Genomic DNA, 12,482 nt, shown 5'->3' on the forward strand with positions numbered 1-12,482 from the left:
GAAGCGGCGGCCCTGAAGCCTGGGGGTGGGTGGGGGGACACGAAGACCCCACAAGGGTGGAAAGTACATTCTCTCTCTCGCCCCCCTCCGGCCCGAGAAAAAGGCCCAACTCCGGAATACGCCAGGCCGCAGCTGCCTGAGGAATAAGACGCCAGGCCCCGGCCCCGCTCCTCAGCCGTCCTTCTCCCTTCCCATTCGGGCTGCTGCTGCTCTTCCTCGGCCGCCTCTCTTCCTCCTCCTCCTCCTTACCCAGCGGCGGTGGCAGCGGCCGGCCATGGCGGGGGTCCCTCCTCCCCACCCCCCAACGGGGCGCGGCGGCGGCGGCGGCTCGGAGGGGGGTGGTCGCTCGGCTTCCCCTCGGCGTCGTCGTCGCTGCTGCTTCTGCCGCCGCCTTCCCCTCGGCTCTGCGGCTCGGCGCCTCCGCCTCCCTCCTCACAACCACAACAACATGGCGGCCGGGGCCACACACCGAAGGGCGGGCGGGGGGAGGAGGAGGAGGAGCCCGGTGGGGGAAGCGATGGAGGGCGGGAAGGAGAGCGAGAGAGGGCGGCCTCCTGGCTCGACGCTCCTCCTGAGGGGGAAACAGTAGGAGGCGGGTCGGGGGCGCGTCTCGTCGTCTTCTTCTCTTCCCAAGGCAGGTGGTGGTGGTGGCGGCGGCGGCGGCGTTGCTTCTCTTACTTCCCGGCTCGGGACTGAAGGGAGCTGGCCACTATCGCCTCTCCACGCGGACTAAAATGAAATTAAAATAAAAAGTTCCTTTTTCCTTCTCGCGTCCCAACGCCTTGAGAGGAAGGCTCCTTCTTTCGCAGCGACACCGAGGGAAGCGTTCATTATGAGGCGAATTCCGACAAAAGAAAACCAATCAGCAACAAGAATTTTGTAGTGCCTTTAAGAATATGTGTGTGTATTATTATTATTATTAATTTGTTTTATATATATATGTATATATATATATATATATATATATATAAAATGTTTATTAAATTTTCTCTTTTGCATTTTAAAGTACTCATTCTTACATGCTTAAGATATCAATGAGTTCCCTTCTCTTTCCATGGTTCATTTTACATATCATAAAACCCTGCATATTTTACAGAAACTATATCATTCAGTATTCCATTAATACATCCATCGTAACTTATTTACACTGTTGAATTTATCTTAATGCTGCCAGCATTTTCCACCATACAGTTATTTCCCATATATTCAAGAAAATTTTTCTTTTTTATATATTATCATTATTACTAAATTTGTTGCCCGCCCTTCACCAGCAAGGACGGGGTTACCAGCCGTTTAAAATTCAGAATTAAAAACAGTTAAGACATATCAAACAGTTAAAACATAATTAAAAGCATAATTTGATGACATACAAGAATAAAGGAAAAAATACAATTAAAATTAAACCTGCACACACAAAAAATATGAAGTGTCAGTTATTTCACAACCTGGAAAAAAATTACTATTTTTGTTGGGTGAGGGTTTTCTTTGAAGATGTATTTGTAAAGGTTAGAACATTTTCCTCAAGGCCTTACGATACTCTCACTTGAAACCGAAAAGCTGGAACAAAAGGAAGGGCATAACACTTACTGTATTTTCTAACAGAGGGCAGAAATTGGGTAAAGAGGAACCCAAGTCAACACAGTTGCCTTGGTTTAAAGACCAGGGGGGTTTCTAGTTGCACCAGAGAGGTATGGCACGCTGTATAGCGGTTCCCATTTTTGTGCTACAATAGTTATCACAGTCTAGAATAAAAGTCTGGGGAATACCTTGTTGGAGCATTATCGACTTCACTTCCCAACTATCAAAAACAGAAGTGTGGTGGGGGGATTAGGGGAAATACGCAGCAGTGCTGAAAATCCAGAACTTTCGCAAGTATCTTTACGATCTGTTTTTGTTTAAAGGGAAATGGCTATAAAATAGTCAGGACCAAATGTATTGCTGCAACAGGTACAGAGAATGGACCTTTGCTAGTGATCACCAACTTTGGGCTTTATTTCTCCCCCCCTGCATGAATGATAGCACTTCAGAATGTGCTGGGTAATTAAAGATGAGGAAAAATAAAAGCCAGTGACATATGCACTTGTGCAGGACCAGCCCTACAATTAGGCAAAGTGTGACAATTGTTTCAAGTGAAAGATGCAGTTGGGTGAGGAGTGCCGGCAAGATGTTGGGAGGGCATACCTTGAACAGGTCCGCGGTCAGACTTTGCATGGCATGCAAGACTTAACAAAAATTCCAAATGTATATTAATTTGCATATAATGAAGAATAACGACTAGAAGTGGCTGTAAAGATTATAATGATATTGGCCTTCATACATCAGACACAGATGATTGCATTCCCAGGATTTTATTTTCAGTAATGTAAGTTGGGGTCCTATCAGGGGGGGAAATGAGAATCAGATCATACAATTGGTTCTAATGCCATACATGTAAGAAAACAAAACTGATATTTAAATACTTGATTTAAAAAAATGCAGTTGGGCCACCCTAACAAAATGACATTTCAGTTCTCCAGACCTTTAAACCTGAGAAACCTCACTTCCTGCAATCAAAGGAGTACATTCCTTGAGCAAAGAGATTTTATCACCAACACAGAATTGTAACGAAATCCTTTGTCCTACCTTGCTGGAAGAAACAAAGATGAATGTGTCAAAGGCATTCCAAGATGCCAGAACAAACTTGCAAAAGTTAGATTTAGATGGCTGATTCAGACTAGAGCAGTTCCGTAAACTGGTTCCACTCCAATTCTAGAACTGCAGGAATATGACACCGGTGCAAGGAAGAATCTGTGTCAGTGGTAGATTACAGACAATGGCTGCTATTCTTTGCACATGTTCCCAAGTCCTTCTCTTTTTAAAAAGGGGCACTGTCCTTGGAAGTTCCATCTGAAAAGAAGCAGGAAATGCCACCTTCACTGTAATCTGTACAGCAGAATATGTCCTAGGCTTTGGATGTCTTTCACAAGCGCTGGAAAATAAAGATCAAGCCATATTTATCAGCTTTTTGAAGAATGGCTGGCACTCAATATTTGCTCTGCATGCAAAACACCCCAGATTTGATACCTGGTGTCTCCAGATAGGCCTGGGAAACACTCCCATTTGAATTCCATGAGAGCTGCTGCCTGTCAGTGTTTGGCAGTACTGGCTTAAATGGATCAATCGCCTAGTATAAGGCAGCTTCCTATGTTCCTATGAGCACAAGTTTGTTTTTGGAACATTGGTTCAGAGAAGTACCGTAAAACAAACAGTAAAACAAACAGAATAATGAAATAATCTGTTTTGACAGGGTGAACAATATTCAAAAAGGAGTGCCTTAAAAGAGAAAAGCAACAGGAAGGAAAGCATGAGCCGAATCCTGTTTGCGCAAGGTGACTCGAGGATTGCAAGAATAACATTTTTCTAAACATGCAACGCACGCAGGGAAGTGACAAGATCCACCACTGCTACACATCTAAGGAGTTCCAGGGTCAGAGACAGTATGTCTTAGGATCATGAATGACCGAGAGTAATTGTTCTCATGCCCTGCTCATAGGTTTCCCAGATGCATCTGGAAATATAGGACAAGATAAGTCAGGTGTAGGGAACCTTTAACCCAAGGTACCCATTCCCTCATAAGCAACCTTCTAGGGGCTGTATACTTCATATTTGATTTCTTAGAATGTACATATAGCGTGACTGTTAAAAGAAAACACCTCCGAGCAGTTTACAGAAAGAATAAAGCGATAAAATTATTAGTTAGAAAAAAGTTAAAAATGACTATTTCAAAACCTCAACAAATAATTAAAATCAACAATCAGCTAAAAACCAGATTAAAACACATGCCAACATTCTACAAGTCCGGACAGGCTTGCCTAAACAAAAATGTTTTTACCAGGCACTTAAAAGAATACAGTGACAGCAGCTGCCATATCATTGGTGGGTGTGGCCAGGCACTCACAGCTCTCCATCCTTCATCCAAGCAAGCAAGCAGGAGTTATTATTTCAGTTCAGGGACACATTCAGGTTAGGTAAAACCCATAGAGGTGACACAAAGTAGGGATGGGGGAGAAATTCAATTCAGTTTGCATCGAAAGGTGAACCTACCTAATTTGCATTTTCTGAAACAATACTGGAATGGAAACACAGCCATTCTTCACAAATCTGTACTATGAATTTTGCAGTGAGGTCTACAAAAACGCACATGCTGAGGTAAAGTATGCATAAAAATGTATATGTTAGTAAAAATAACATTTCAAAACACATTATTTTAGGGGAAATTACTTTCCACTAATGTATATATTAGGCGAAAGTACAAACTGTAATGAGATATTCGTACTATGGTGCTGGTGAATTTTAAGGACGGTGATCATGATGACAAACAAACTGGTGTGGAATTGTGAGGAACTGAACATAAGACTGGAAAAAGGAGAAACTTAGAAAAACAGAAATTGACATATTAATTCATCAAGGTCACATTCCAGCCAGGTAAAAGTAACAGAGGCTGTACAGAGCAGAGCCAGTGAGGAGCATGGCGGGCTGGGGGGAGTTGCATTTGACCTGAGGTTCGCCTCCTCTAATTTATATCCTAGATTTCTAACCTTACTTATTCCTGTGCTTCGGGTTCTCTGACCTACTTGTGAGAAGAAAATACAAACAGCAACACCACAACAACCCACCACCACAACCTTCAGTCTGCAAGCGCCCTTTTGTATTCTGCTGGAAAAAAAATAAATAAAAGTGTGAAGAATCAACAGTAGCCTTCTTTCCATGCAAGAAGGAAGTTCATTTGGCTGCAGCTGAGAGTAGCAGGAGCTGGTGGAAAAGAACTTTGAACAGAGAATCTTTCTAAACATACAGAAAAAGCAGTTTTTAAGATTGTAAATGGTGAGGTTGTCAGCTGGGAACTTGTTTGACATTGAAAGAACCCAGAAACTTCGGAAAACTTTTTTCCCCTCTCTCAATCTCAATTTTTTGCAGTTTGCATGAGACATGAACAAATAAATTAAAAGCCAACCTCAAACCGTCTATCTCCTGGGAAGACTCTGGCATCTTTTCCTGCACACTGCATTCTTTGAAAGGGAGAATGCTGCCTTGTGCCTTATCACTGGCTGAGCCAAAAAAGGTTCTCTTGGTGCTCAAACAGAGCCAAGACAATTAGCGACATATATCTGTCAAACCTCCACGCAATGTCAAGGCACTCATCCCAGGCTTTGACTGGATAGGACACTCTGGACCATTCAATAGTTGTGCATTCAGCGCTCAACAGCTTCCAAGCAGCAAATCAGCCCCTGAGACGGGTCTTCTTCTTATGTAAGTCAAACTCCATTTCCTACAGTTCCTTTGTTTAGAAAGCATTAGGATCTCGTCCAGATTTTGCTCCTGCCAAAATATGAGGTCCTTGTGAGCTATTTTTCAGGACCAGTTTAGCTGTGTGATGTTTGTGTGTATGTCTTTAGCCCACGGATGGGGAAATTTGTGGCCCTCCAGATGTTGTTGGACTACAACTCCCATCAGCTTCAACCAGCATGGTCAATGGCCTCGGAAGACCAGAGCTGTAATGCAACATCTGGAGGGCCACAGCTTCACTAACCCTGCTTTAGCCCTTGTACAGCTATTAACAAAGGAAGGAAGAAAATGCATAGAGGGAGCCTGGAACTGCATCAGGAGGACTGTGGCATAGAAGGGGCTTTAGCCCTTTATCCTTACATGGTCTCAATAAAAATATTGGGTAGGGGCAGTTCATGCCAGCTATTTGTAATGGGAGGAGAGCTTCCATCCGTACAAATGGGAGAGTTTCTTCCAATACAAATAGCAAGAGGGGACCCTGCTTCCACGTAATTCAGATGAGGACCACAGTGGTGTTGAGGGGAAGGGTGATGGAGCCCTTACTTCCCCAAACGTCATGGTTCAGATTACCCCCACCACCTCCATGACTGCTATTTACTGTTTTTATAGCCAAGTGTGTGAATGAAATCATGCCTATTTTGTCCCTCAATGTTCAACTGAAGGCTGCAGCCCTTACTCTCCTCTAAAAACCCATTGGGCCCCCCAAAGTGCTTCAGCCCCTAGGAGTCAGCACCTATGTTAGCAGTCACCTGTTCCCTTCATGGAGCTACAGTTCTCAGAGCGGTTTAATGATCAATCCTTCTTCCCAGGGAACTCTGTTACTGAAGCTCTGTGCAGGGCATAAGGGTTTATTAACACCTCTCAGCACCTTAATAATAATAATAATAATAATAATAATAATAATATTTATACCCCGCCCTCCCCAGCCAAGGCCGGGCTCAGGGCAGCTAACAACCAACAATAAAAATGAGTTGAATGAATACAACTTAAAAACAATATTAAAATACAACATTAATACAACATTAAAACAATTAAAATGCAGCCTCATCACAGGAGGAGAAAGGAAAAAGAAAGAGGGGGAGGGAATCAAATTGACTCCAAGCCAAAGGCCGGGCGGAACAACTCTGTCTTAACAGACTGCCTTTAACAGACTGCAGTTCCCAGGATTCATTGGGGGAAGCTGTGCCTGTTGAAAGTGGTATGATACTGCTTTAAATGCATAGTGCCGATGAAGAACTATAGTTCCTCGAGGGCAATACTAAGGGCTCATCCAGACTTCTTTTTATGCTGCGTTTCTAGGCATAGGTCCAGACTTTAAAGCTCTGTGTGTAAGCAGGGGTTTTTGGCCTGGCACTTTCCCTGGGAAAATCTGCATTTTACTACTGAATTAGAGCAAACGGCAATTACGTTTTCAGCAGTAACACAGAGGTTTCCCCAAGGAAAGCGTTGGGACAAGAAAACACCTGTTTGGACATAGAGCTTAAAGTCCAGACCCAGGCATGGATACCAGGGCCGTCTTTACCTGGGGGTGCAAGGAGTGCAGGGCACCTGGGAGCCGAATTCTCTTAACTATCTACCTGTAATGAAATATAAATAATTTTGATCAAGCTAGAAAAACAAAATACATATATACCTAGGTATTACCAAAATGTATACCTACTGTTTCACTAAAGGACTTTTGACTTTGTGCATGCATTTACCAAAGATGCACTGCACCAGCGGCAGCGCTTGTCATTCACTACGGTGACGCTTGTGACACTTGGGGGTGCTGGACTGATCTTTGTACCCTGGCAGTGCATATGCTAAAGACTCCCCGGATGGATAGCGTGGTGCAAAAGGAAGTCTGGATGAGCCCTAAGGAGGAGGAAACTGACAGTGCTACTCCCTGGACTGGTTGTAAGTAAGAAAGCAGGCAGATGGTGGACGAGCCCTGTGTCTGCCACATTGAGTCAGCATGGTAAGATGGATGAAGGAATACTGAATGTGGACAAGGGATATGAGGGTGCCAAATCCTCCTCAGTTATTTATAAGTGATGGGAACTGTAGTCTGAAATATCAGGAGGTCATCAAATTGGGGAAGGCTGCACTATACCCATGGAGTGCAAGAAGATCAAACCTATCCATTCTAAAAAGCCTGGCGTGCTTTCGTCCATGGGGTCATGAAGAGTCGGACACGACTAAACGCCTAAACAACAACAACAACATCCATTCTAAAGGAAATCAGCCCTGAGTGCTCACTGGAAGGACAGATCCTGAAGCTGAGGCTCCAATACTTTGGCCATCTCATGAGAAGAGAAGACTCCCTGGAAAAGACCCTGATGTTGGGAAAGACTGAGGGCACAAGGAGAAGGGGACGACAGAGGACGAGATGGCTGGACAGTGTTCTCGAAGCTACTAACATGAGTTTAACCAAACTGTGGGAGGCAGTGGAAGACAGGAGTGCCTGGCGTGCTCTGGTCCATGGGGTCACAAAGAGTCGGACACGACTAAACGACTAAACAACAACAACACACTATAGCAAGTACATGTTGTGGTCTGCTATTCATAGGAATAAAGAGCAGCAAAAAATACTGTTATGTCCAAGTTTTTGTCATTCTTTAGATCCTAGCCTTTGGCCTGCATATTGTTGTCAACAAGTTTCAGAAACAACCCAGTTCAAAACAATACCATTAAAAAATTGCATATAGTCCTACAACATTTCTGCATTATTGTAGCTGTAAAGCACATTTTACTTTACTGTAGTTATATAAAAAAGAAAGGAAAAATGTAATGCCAAGTCTCAGGTTTCAGCTATCAAAAACTGGCTCTGACTTTACAACCTTCCCCATATTTGTAATTTTTTGCATAATTTACTCAACCTCAGATATGATAAGCTTCGTCAATGGCAAGCGTTGTTAATAAAACCTGATTGTAAGTTTCCTAAAGACTGCCCTGTATTAGGCAACTTACAACTTAGATAAACAAATAACAACAGCAGCCCAGTTGTAAATGGATTGGGCCTCATTTTGCACCTGGGTATAGGATGTCTGCCAAAGGAAATTAAACATAAGTCATCCATGGTTTCTTTAAAAATAAATAATTTAGAAGATGCAAAAAAGAGAGCATTAAGTCTGCAGCATTCTAAACAGCTTTCCAAGTCCCTTGAAGTACAAGGCAAACAAACTCTAGCCACTGCAGTCTCCTTCCGGAGAGGAGAGAGCCTGGCATGTTAATAAGTAGATACTGAATAATGGTGAATTACAAACGAGAATAATACCGTCTGTCTCCTCTAGTGTATTAACACGTTTACTCCCTCTAATAGCAAGCTCAAGTGATGAGTGCCAATGGGGCTGGAGCTAAAATGGGGTCACAGAGAAATCAGAGGAAAGTGTCGGCATGTGTGAGTGAGGGAAACACTGAGATTGGCAGGCGTACAACAAACATAATTTAAAACTCCAGAAACCTAAGGAGCAACCCCCTCCTGAAAACAAGCCAAAGAAAACTGAGCATGCTCACTGTCCAGGGAATGTTGAGTGTCAGCAGAACATTGAGGAAGAGCCATAGTTCAGTAGTAGAGCATCTTACACTCAGAAGGTCCTAGGTCTGATCCCATCAGCCCCAGCCAATAGGACCAGTGGATAGAGAGGATGGGAATTGCAGCCCAACAACATCTGGAAGGTCACGGTTCCCTATCCCTGCTTTATGGAGTGTTATAAAGAGAGAGAGAAAAGGCAGCTCCAAGGAGTTTACTGCCTAAACTTCCCAAAGTGGGAGACTAGGAGTAGATGAGATAGCAGGATTTGGAGAATGCAGGAACGTCAGGGCTAAGAAGTCGCTGGAGACAAGAACAGGGGGCACCGGCAGTAGACACAAATGGGACAAGGAGGCAGAAGTACTTATCAGAGGAAACACAAAAGTAAGGCAGCATTGCATAGTGGTTTGAATTTGGAACTAGGACCTGAAAAGCCGTGGTTGAAAGTCCTACTTGACCATGAAACTCACTGCATGACCCTTAGGGTGGTCACTGCCTCTTAACCTAACATACCTTGCAAGCTTGTTTTGAGGATTAAAATGGGGAGAGGGAGAACCATGCGTGCCGCTGTCTATAATATATGAATACATTTCAAGACAGACCTGAGCCTTACAATGAGGCAGAGTGAGGCAGCTGTCTTAGGCAACAGCTGCTGAAGTGCAAGGAGTGGCCACAGCAGTGCCCCTGTACTCACTACACCATCCTGCTGCCAATCACAGTGGAAGATACTGTTCGTTCACCAGGATTAGAGTAAGATTCCAATTGGCTTATGATGTGCCCTGGGGAGGATGCCATCAGGCAGCAAAACGTCTTGAGCTGGCCCTGGCCCTGATGCTGGCAAGGGTTATTTGTACAATAACAATACACTAATATGTAGTAGTGTCGGACTATGACCTGGGAGACCAGGGTTCAAATCCCCACTCAGCCATGTTGAAGCTCACTGGATGACATTGGACTGGTCCCTATCTCACAGGGGTTGTTGTACCGATAAAATTGGGAAGGGGGGAGGAAAATCCTGTATGTCATCTTGAGCTCCTTGTAGGAAACGTGGGATATAAATGTAAAAATTAAAAACTATAAAAGCCCAGAAAAAGCAAGTCCTATATGGTCTTATTTGCCTTTGATTTAATCAAAAGGGGACGCGAGAGAGAGGGAGGGAGAGAGAATTCAATATTTCAAGCCACATTTCTGGTTCTGAGGTTCTCCAAAAAGCCCTCTCTTTCCATCACAAGCCTAGATGGTATACCGGGCCTGCAGTCGCCCTGCCTGTCATGGAAACACTGTATTTTCTGCAACCCTGCTTTTTTATCTGGATTCTGTCATGTTGAGTGACCAAACAAGATATCATGGTGGGATTAGTGTGCAATTTAGATAGAGTTAACTAGCAAACACATACAGTGGTACCTCGGGTTACAGACACTTCAGGTTACAGACTCCACTAACCCAGAAATAGTACCTCGGGTTAAGAACTTTGCTTCAGGATGAGAACAGAAATCGTGCTCCAGCGGCGCGGCGGCAGTGGGGGAGCCCATTAGCTAAAGTGGTACCTCAGGTTAAGAACAGTTTCAGGTTAAGAACGGACCTCCGGAACGAATTAAGTTCTTAACCTGAGGTACCACTGTACTCAGTCTCAAGCGCACACTGTCTAGGGTAATCTCCTCAAACAGTGGGAGAGAAATTCAAGAGGTGCAGAATATTTCCCTATGTAAAGATTCTTGATTGTGACATGCTTAGTGCCTTTTATCTTGTTCTCTGAGAATCAGGTCAGTTAACTTTCAAATATGACAAGGTGTCATTCCTTTTTTATGTTTTATTTCTGATGCGTTTCATTGGAACATGAGCCCAGTGGTGACACACCTTTGTCATTATTATTCTTAAAGCTTCTCTTTATAACTTTTGGGGCACGGATGAATGCTTTTGTGCTCAAATTTTGCTTGTGGGTTTCACACAGGCATCTGGTTGGCTACTGTGAGAACTGGATTCTAGACTAGATAGGCTATTGGCCTGATCCAACAGGTTCTTAGCCAGCACCCACTCTCTTTCTAACACCCCCCTCTCTTTCTTTCTGCCACCCCCTATCCTCTCACTCTTCCTTCTCCTCGACACCCCCATTAAATTAGGCCATGGGCTACGTGTGGCCCATAGGCTACAAACTGCCTGATCCTGCCATAAAGAAATATTGAGAATTGTCGACTGCTGAAGGCCCTGAGCATTCTCAGGGCCTTCACTCCACAGAATGATAGTTCCCCTGGTTCCTTCCCTGTTGTGAGAGAATAACTTTCAAAACAGTTTTAGGTTGCAATCCTAAACAAATTGACTGGGGTGCAAACTCCACTGAACACAGCAGGGGGTTACTTCTGAGTAAACATGCATAGAATCGAACTCTGACAATTTAAGTTTGGGAGCTCAAGGCAGTATACTCTCGCTCTCAATTATAGTGTTGGACTGGGACCTGGGACACAAGGGTTCAAAATGTCTACATGGCCACAATGAAACTCACTGGGTGAGCTTGGACCAGCTACTGTCTCTCAGCCTAATCTACCTCACAGGGTTATTCTGAGGATAAAATGGGGAGAGGAAAAACCATGTATCCATGACAGCAAGGGCAAATGTATCAAAAATTCAGAGAACCTTTATCTTAGATAATTTGTATTATTGGTACTCCAAGGTCTAGCAGATAGTCCTACTTAAGAAATTTCCTACTAATTATAGTGGCTTTAGTAAAAAAAAAAGGCAGGTTTCCACCCCCACCGCCCGCAACATGGTTTGATTTAATCTCATTTACAAACAAAGAGGCACAAGGTCAGATGCTTCCTACAGTTTATGCTAAAATGCAGTATAAACCATAGTCAGCAAGGTTTCCTACTCTTCAATATTACTCTTCTTTTGTATTAAGGCACATATAATGACAAAACACAGGAGACAGTGTTATCATTTGAACCACCATTTGGTTAGCAGACCGGTAAACTGTTTATATATATACATCCTTACTCCCAAACATATAGAAGTATCTGCTTATTTACATAGGATTCCATTGCAACTGTACCATTTCAATAATGTTGTTATATGCAACTTGTTTTCTCTTCTGTTAAGTTCTTTCTTTCAACAATTCAAAGATATAATTAAAAAATTATTAGAAAGAAAAGAAAAAAAATGTATGTCACCTTGAGCTCCTTGGAGTTGGATATCACCCAATTCCAGGTAGCACTGTACAAAATATTAAAGCACAATAAAACACCAATAAAAAAAATCCCTGTATAGGGCTGCCTTCAGGTTTCTTCTAAAAGTCAGAAAGTTATTTATGTGTTTGACATCCGGTGGGAGAGCGTTCCGCAAGGCAGTCGGGTGCCGCCATCGAGAACGCCCTCTGGCTGAGATGCCAATATTCCTGGTGGCAGAGTATTGTTTCCGGGGCTGGGGAGAAATTATCCCATTTCCAAAACTTTGATGGAGTTTTAGTCAGAGCCCCAGATTTCAACACCATGGAACATCTGAGTAACCAATTTTCTGACAAAAATTAATATAAAAATATAAATAAGTGTGGGCATACTGAAAACTGTTGAATTGAACTTAATTAACTCTGGTTTCGAACCTTTTATTGAGGGTGAAAGAGGAGAGCGCAAAATATGGTCTGAAGCTCAACATC

General features: G+C 43.3%; 1 protein-coding gene across 38 annotated transcripts in view; it reads right to left on the reverse strand.

Moving 5' to 3' along the window:
* Positions 1–888, reverse strand: part of MTMR3 (myotubularin related protein 3) — a 58,502-nt gene extending 57,614 nt beyond the window's left edge. For 25 of the 38 annotated variants that reach the window (XR_014542370.1, XM_083589791.1, XM_083589794.1 and 22 more), the window contains exon 1: positions 250–476. The gene's annotated coding sequence lies outside the window, so the exon portion shown is untranslated. Of the gene's footprint in view, positions 1–249 lie in introns of all 38 variants that reach the window. The other 13 variants (XM_083589788.1, XM_083589797.1, XM_083589786.1 and 10 more) reach the window with 9 other exon arrangements.
* Positions 889–12,482: the final 11,594 nt, after the last annotated feature.

This window comes from Podarcis filfolensis, assembly GCF_964270895.1.
Source record: "Podarcis filfolensis genome assembly, chromosome: 16".
NCBI classification, from domain to species: domain Eukaryota; kingdom Metazoa; phylum Chordata; class Lepidosauria; order Squamata; family Lacertidae; genus Podarcis; species Podarcis filfolensis.